Genomic DNA, 8,569 nt, shown 5'->3' with positions numbered 1-8,569 from the left:
CCCCAATCACATCAATCAGGTTCAGGAACCTCAACCCCCATCCGCTTCAGATACAGAGACAGGACATTTCCTTATGGTCAAGGAAACCGCATCCGGTTCCGTCATCATTATCCACGAGGCAGCTTCAAGAAGAAAGACCTATTCACTGAGGTCTGAACCTCAACTCCCCCTGGGGAGGAGGGGCAGGCTTTGCTCTGGGATGCCCTACTAGCCACTGCCTCCTAGCAGACCCCCAAACTTCTAGTCTCAGTCCTATTCTCTTCAGTAAGGACCCCAGAAAAGGGGTGAGGAGAGATTTTTTTTTTCAGAACTCTCTCTAGGCAGCGATCTAGGTTTAATTTATTTAACCTCCTTTAATAATTTTTTGTAACTTTTTTTTGTTTATTTTTCCATTTGGTCTTCCCATTACATAAAACATAAAAACAATTTTTAATATATTTTTTAAATTTTTGAGTTCCAAATTCCCTTCCTTCCTGTCCCTCCATTGAGAATGCAAGTGATTTGATATAGATTATGCAATGCAATCACGCAAAACATATTTCCATGTTAGATCCATGTTGTAAACAAAAACATAGACCCAAAAAAATCCACTGAGAAAAAAATAAAGAAAACTTTAAAAGTATACTTTGACCTATGTTCAGACTGCATCGGTTCTTTCTCTGGGAAGGAACAGCATTTTTCATCGTCCTGATCAGCTTTCTGGAGGTCCAGGACCAGCTTCGTTTTAATGGAGAAATGCAGGAGGACAGGCCAGCCACCATGATGGTGGGAGATGGAATGTCTCTCTCCCAGTCCTTGTTGGCTCTTACATACTCTGTTAGAAGTACATCATCTAAAGGCCTCATTTCCAAGATCTATAGAGAACTGACTCTAATTTATAAGAAATCAAACCATTCTCCAATTGATAAATGGTTAAAGGATATGAACAGACAATTCTCAGATGATGAAATTGAAACTATATCCACTCATATGAAAGAGTGTTCCAAATCTCTACTGATCAGAGAAATGCAAATTAAGACAACTCTGAGATACCACTACACACCTGTCAGATTGGCTAAGATGACAGGAACAAATAACGATGAATGTTGGAGGGGATGTAGGAAAACTGGGACACTGATGCATTGTTGGTGGAGTTGTGAATGAATCCAACCATTCTGGAGAGCAATCTGGAATTATGCCCAAAAGTTAACAAACTGTGCATACCCTTTGATCCAGCAGTGCTACTACTGGGCTTATATCCCAAAGAAATACTAAAGAAGGGAAAGGGACCTGTATGTGCCAATGTTTGTGGCAGCTCTTTTCGTAGTGACTAGAAGCTGGAAGATGAATGGATGCCCATCAATTGGAGAATGGTTGGGTAAATTATGGTACATGAATGTTATGGAATATTATTGCTCTGTAAGAAATGACCAACAGGAGGAATACAGAGAGGCTTGGAGAGACTTACACCAACTGATGCTGAGTGAAATGAGCAGAACCAGAAGATCATTATACACTTCAACAATGATACTGTACGAGGATGTATGCTGATGGAAGTGGAAATCTTCAACATAGAGAAGAGCTAATCCAGTTCCAATTGATCAATGATGGACAGAATCAGCTACACCCAGAAAAGGAACTCTGGGAAATGAGTGTAAACTGTTTGCATTTTTGTCTTTCTTCCCAGGTTTTTTTTTTACCTTCTGAATCCAATTCTTCCTGTGCAACAAGAAATATATTGTATCTAGGATATACTACAACATATTCAATATGTATGGGATTGCCTGTCATCTAGGGGAGGGAGTAGAGGGAGGGAAGGGAAAATTTGGAAAAGAAGTGAGTACAAGGGATAATGTTGTAAAAAAAAAAAATTACCCATGCATATGTACTGTCAAAAAAATTATAATTATAAAATTAATTTAAAAATAAGTACATCATCATATGTGTTAATCTTGTAGAACTATATTAAGTACTAAGTACATGTACTGAACTAGAGAACTATTAATCACCATGCTAAACCAGATAACCATCGTCTTATCAGTTCCACTAAGTTAACACCTTCTTTCAGGTATACTCCTCCAGAGATCTGCCCTTTACAATAAGGAATCTAGGATTTAGACAGCGCCTGTATTCCACAGAGAATGTGATCCATCCTATGTTTTTTTTTTGCGCTAGAGTTAAAAATTACAGAATTTCAGATCAGTTCAATCTTTACCTAAGAAGAAATCCCTACTATATTATTTTCCCCAGAGTGGACATTCAGTCTCTTCTTTGAGAAAGGAAACTCATGATGTTTATAGGCAAACTATTCCACTTTTAAGCAACTTTCATTCTTAAAAGCTGGAATTGGGAGGTAGTTTTCAGATAAAGAAATCAAAGTTATCATATTAAAAATGCTCTAAATCACTATTAATCAGAGAAATGCTAATTAAAACTATTCCGAGGTGCCACCTCATACCATAGAGTGCCTAATATGACAAAAAAGGAAAATGTTGGATGTTGGAGGGTTGTGAGAAATTGGGAGGGCAGAGCACTGTGAGTGGAGTTGTGAACTGATCCAATCGCTCTGGAGAGCAATTTGGGAACTCCACCCAAAAGGCTATGAAGTTGTGCAGTGGTCCAGAAACACCACTGCTAGGTCTATATCCCAAAGACATCCACAAAAGGGTAAAGAAACTATTTGTACAAAAAAATATTCACAGCAGCTCTTTTTGTGGTGGCTAAGACTTGGAAATCAAAGGGATAGCCATCAATTAGGGAATGGCTCAATAAGCTGTGGTATATGATTGTAATGGAAGATTTTTGTGCTACAAGAAAATGATAAGCAGCATGATTTCAGAAAAGCCTGGGAAGAGTTACATGAACTGATGCAGAGTGAAGTGAGCAGATCATTACACAGGAATAACCATATCGTATGATGATCAACTGCAAATGACTTAGCTATTCTTAGCAATACAATGATCCAAGACAATCTCAAAGCACTAATGATGAAGCAAACTATCTGCCTCCAGAAAAAGAACTGATATTGATTGAATACAAAGTGAAGCATGCTATTTTTTTAAACTTTCTTTCAATTTTTTAAAAATTTGAGTCTTCTTATATAAAATGACTAATACTGAAACATTTCACATGATTGCATGTGTGTAACTTATATCTGATTGCTTACTATCTAAGGGAGCAGGGAGAGGAGACAGGGATAGATTTAAAACTCAAAACTTCAATAAAAACATTAAAAAATTTTACCCCTGGAAGACATTGTGGACCATAACATGGCATCCCTCCCAGTGCCATGTGCTCTTTCCCTTCCCATAAGCTTTTATTTTTTGGCTGTTAGGGAAATCCTTTGGTTGTCCTAGAAAGCTGCTATTGAGGAAATTTCTCTTTTGGAGACCTGTAATGTTTGGACTAGCTTTCTGGAGGAAACTTCCAAATCTAGGGTCATTTCCCAAAAGGGGAAAATGAACTATAATCCCAGACCTAGGTCCAGGAATATAAATAAGTAAAAAAAAAGATAGCCAGGAGCTAGGTGTCTAAGAATTCCTTTCTCAGGTTTCTCCTCTTATGTTCTCAGTTTTTGTTTCTGGGCCTGAGGAGGAAAAAGAGAAATCCCCATCTTGCTGCACTCTGGGAAGTGCAAGAAGAGAAAGGAGAAGAAAGATAATGGAGAGCAAAAAAAGTTGTGTGTACTTTTATTGATCCTGATTTGGGATGGGTCTGATCTTGCCCATCATTCTCGGTCACCAAAATCATAGAGGCTCTTTGAGTCACTGGGAGCTAATGTGTGTGTAAGGTGAGGGGGGGGGAGGGCATTTTCACATTCTTCCAGCCTAGACAAAAGTTGGAATCCTATCACCTTATCAGGCTGATTGAATTAAATTCATTAAATTAATTATGAAATCCAAGTTCTGGAGTAAAATTCTCTTCTCATGAGAACACTATCTGTGTAACCTTGGGAAAATCATTTAAACTATCTCGGGTTTTATAAAAAGAGGGAACTGGATTTGGTCTCTGAGATCTCTCCTAGATATGTGATTAAACCCTCCCTTTTATTTTATTTAAAATATATAAACACACACACATATATTATTGGTGGGAGGGAAAGCTAAGATGGCAGAGCATAATGAACATTTTTGCTGAGCACTATCTGGATGGAGGCAGATCTGTCCTTATGCCAATTATAGGGTGACATACTCTCAGGGAGAATCATGAGATACTAAAGAAAGAGAGGCTCATCCCAGCTTGGTTCTTGGTAGATTTTATTAGGGCTAATGAGGTTAATTAAGTTGGTTAAGGGAGTATATTCACAAGAGGCAGCAGCAGGACAAGGTAACATTGTGGATCCCGACCCAAGTCAGGTTAGGCATGATATAGAAACAGAACAAAGAACAGACTCTAGGGATGCAAGCTTGCTCATGGGATCATTGGAGCTTCTTTTGCTAAGACTGGGGGTCATATTCCTGTATGGAGATTAAGATTTTCCCATATACAATACTTTTATTGACAGACAGAGGCACAGATCTGTGGAGAAGGGAGGAATTTGTGGCCAAAGAAGAAATGGAGTTCATTATTGAATACAAAATAGATAATTTTGACTATATTAAATTAAAAAGCTTTTGTACAAACAAAACTAATGCAGACAAGATTATAAGGGAAGCGATAAACTGGGAAAACATTTTTACATTCAAAGGTTCTGATAAAGGCCTCATTTTTAAAATATAGAGAATTGACTCAAATTTATAAGAATTCCAGCCATTCTCTAATGGCTGGTCAATGAACAGACAATTTTTAGATGAAGAAATTAAAACCATTTCTAGTCATACGAAAAGGTGCTCCAAATTACTACTGATCAGAGAAATACAAATTAAGACAACTCTGAGATACCACTACACATCTCTCAGATTGGCTAGGATGATAGGAAAAGATAATGATGAATGTTGGAGGGGATGTGGGTATACTGGACACTGATACATTGTTGGTGGACCTGTAAATGGATCCAACCATTCTGGAGAGCAAATTGGAACTATGCCCAAAGGGCTATCAAACTGTGCATACCCTTTGACCCAATAGTGTTTCTACGGGGCTTATATCCCAAAGAGATCTTAAAGGAGGGAAAGGGACCCACATGGGCAAAAATATTTGTGACAAGTCCTTTTTGTAGTGGCAAGGAATTGGAAACTGAGTGGATGTCCATCAATTGGAGAATGACTGAATAAATTGCGGTATATGAATGTTATGGAATATTATTGTTCTGTAAGAAATGACCAGCAGCATGATTTCAGAGAGCCCCGGAGAGATTTACAGGAACTGATGGTCAATTCTGATGGATGTGGCTCTTTTCAAAAGTGAAATGATCCAGGACAGTTCCAATGATCTTGTGATGAAAAGAGCCATCTACAATCAGAGAGTGAGGACTGTGGGAACTGAATGTGGATCACAATATAGCATTTTCACTCTTTTTGTTGTTGTTTGTTTGCATTTTGTTTTTTCTCATTTTTTCTTTTTTGATCTGATTTTTCTTGTGAAGCAAGATAATTATATAAATATGTATGCATATAGTAGATTTAACATATATTTTACCACATTTAACATATTTGATTACTTGCCATATCTGGGGGGGATTGGAACATAAGGTTTTGCAATGGTTGATGTTGAAAAATTATCCATACATTTTTTAATTATAGTTTTTATTTACCAGATATATGCATGGGTAATTTTACAGCATTGATAATTGCCAAACCTTTTGTTCCAATTTTTCCCCTCCTTCCCCCGTCCCCCCAGATAGCAGGTTGACCAATACACATTAAATATGTTAAAGTATAAATTAAATACAATATATGTATACATGTCCAAATAGTTATTTTGCTGTACAAAAAGAATCAGACTTTGAAATAGTGTACAATGAGCCTGTGAAGGAAATCAGAAATGCAGGCAGACAAAATTAGAGGGATTGGGAATTGTATGTAGTGGTTCATAGTCGTCTCCCCTAGTTCTTTTGCTGGATGCAGCTGGTTCAATTCATTACTGCTCTATTGGAACTGATTTGGTTCATCTCATTGTTGATCCATCAGAATTGATCCTCATACAGTATTGTTGTTGAAACATATAATGATCTCTTGGTCCTGCTCATTTCATTTAGCATCAGTTCCTGTCAGTCTCTCCAGGCCTTTCTGAAATCATCCTGTTGGTCATTTCTTATAGAACAGTAATATTCCATAATATTCATATACCATAATTTATTCAGCCAATCTCCAATTGAGGGGCATCCACTCAGTTTCAGTTTCTGGCCACTACAAAGAGGGCTGCCACAAACATTCTTGCACCTACAGGTCCCTTTCCCTTCTTTAAGATTTCTTTGGGATATAAGCCCAATAGTAACCTTTCTGGGTCAAAAGGTATGCATAGTTTGATAACTTTTTGAGCATAGTTCCAAATTCATGTAAGTATTTGGAAAATTAAAAAAAAACTTTAATAAAAAAATACGAGACTGAGACAGCATTCTGAGTCAATGACACTTTGTACATGGTCCCCACTAATGGAATGGACCTGAGATCTTCATGTTCTGATAGTCCTCCTCCTTCCAGAGCCCTATTTTTATAGGATTAGATATCCAGTTATTCAAGAATGGCTATACCACATACAGAATAATTTCACTGAATGAGCAAAATAATGTCAGCAGAGTCACAAAGTGGGTGAATCAAGGAATATCTCCATATAAGATGGACAGGGTTCTCCTTAGGTTAGGCAGGAGAAAATGGTACAAGATATTACAGTCAGTGATCTAAATGCTCATAATAATTTGTCCTATTGGACAAATGATTGATCTGAAGATACAAAAATATTTTGGGGGACTTTCTATATGGTTGTCACCTCAGCCACATTGGACTTTGTCACAACAAGAAGGAAAAACAAGGCTGGAAGGCCTCCAGTTAACTTCTTATAATTAAGTGAGTGAACTTAAATCTGAGAGTTTACAGCTCTGAAGCCTCATATACAGAACTTTGATAAGATTTTATCAAGTTGATAAACACTGATTGGAATAGAGTAGGGGCCCAAATGAATTATTTCACATGCCTATTACAATTTTCCTCCATCCCAACTTTAAGGAAGAATCAATGGCATTATTGATTAGTGGGAGAACTGAAGTTCTGAACTTAACTAAGTTTGGAAATAAAGAAACATGGGTTGGACATAATAGAAAATAGAATCAATTGTAATGGGATTAGAATAATTTGATTTTCTCAATTTCCCCTTTATGTCACTGGTAGATTTGTGACAATTTTTCCTGATGAGGTACTCTAAGGACAAGAAAATTGACTAAGAACTAAGTATACAGCTACAGTAAAGCAAAAAGCCTAAGAAGTACAAAATGAATCTCAAACCACTCCCAAAATCTATTTAATCAACACATTTCATCTTGGATTTCAGATGTCTCGTGTGAGCTGTCTGGGCTCTGGGGGATTCTGCAAAATGTCTTGTTTTCAGGGATGCCTATTCTGTGAGTCTGCTTCCTTGGTACCCAGTTACTTGTAGAGATGCCTTAAATTTTCTTGCTAAATCTTTGCAAACAAATAACCATAGCTTCTCAAACTGTAGTTCTCCAATAACTATTTCATGTGATGAAAACCAGGGCAAACTTATAATTCTGACTTTATTAATAACAGAGATAAAAGGGACCTCTAGTTCACTTGAAACTTCAGAGATTTTGGATTTTTCTATGTCCTCATAAAATCACTTATATTTGACACACAGGAAGGTCTGATTTTACTGCTTTCTCAGATTTTTTCACTAGAAATAATTCCAATTCCTTTAGGAAGATTCGATGTTATTGAGGAACTAAAACTATATATGAAAAAATAAGTGACATCACTCTTGGTAGATAGAGGCCTTCCACCTCTAGACTCAATGAATTTGTCTATAAGAGGCTGACTTTATTCCAATTGTAATGAAAGACTCAGGATAGGATGTGGAGCTATATTAAGTAATTAATTCCCAATTACATTCAGAAAACAGTGTGCATCAATTGAGTTGCTTAGAACATGTTCAGTTATTAATCATATTCAAATGGAATAGATATTAGAAAAATATGACTCTCCATTAAGATGATTGATATTACTGAAATTCTAGTCCTTAAAATAAAATAGAAGTTTTTAATTTTAACCTTATATAATAATAAATTCATATCTTTGTTTCGCAAGCTTTTTTAAAACCTTTATTCAATTATTTCCATAGCATTCTGAAAGAATGAGTGGTTTCAGAAATTATTATTATTTTTTTTTTTTGGCTAAAGCAATTGGGGTTTAGTGACTTGGCCAGGGTCACACAATTAGGAAGTGCTAAGTATCTTGAGACCGGATTTGAACTCATATCCTTCTGACATCAGGGCTGGTACTTTATCCACTGCCACCTAGCTGCCCCTCAGGGATTTAATCTTACATAAGACTGTAAGTATTAGCAGACAGATGTTTAAGCCCAAGTACTCATTTACTTATTACTTGTTTGGGAAATGGAATGCATACACATTAATACTGAAAACAGCAAAAATCTTATATACTTACATTGTGCTCATATCTTCTACTGACCACTTGCTCTG

This window comes from Sminthopsis crassicaudata, chromosome 3, assembly GCF_048593235.1.
Source record: "Sminthopsis crassicaudata isolate SCR6 chromosome 3, ASM4859323v1, whole genome shotgun sequence".
NCBI lineage: Eukaryota > Metazoa > Chordata > Mammalia > Dasyuromorphia > Dasyuridae > Sminthopsis > Sminthopsis crassicaudata.
This window is presented reverse-complemented; position numbering follows the sequence as displayed.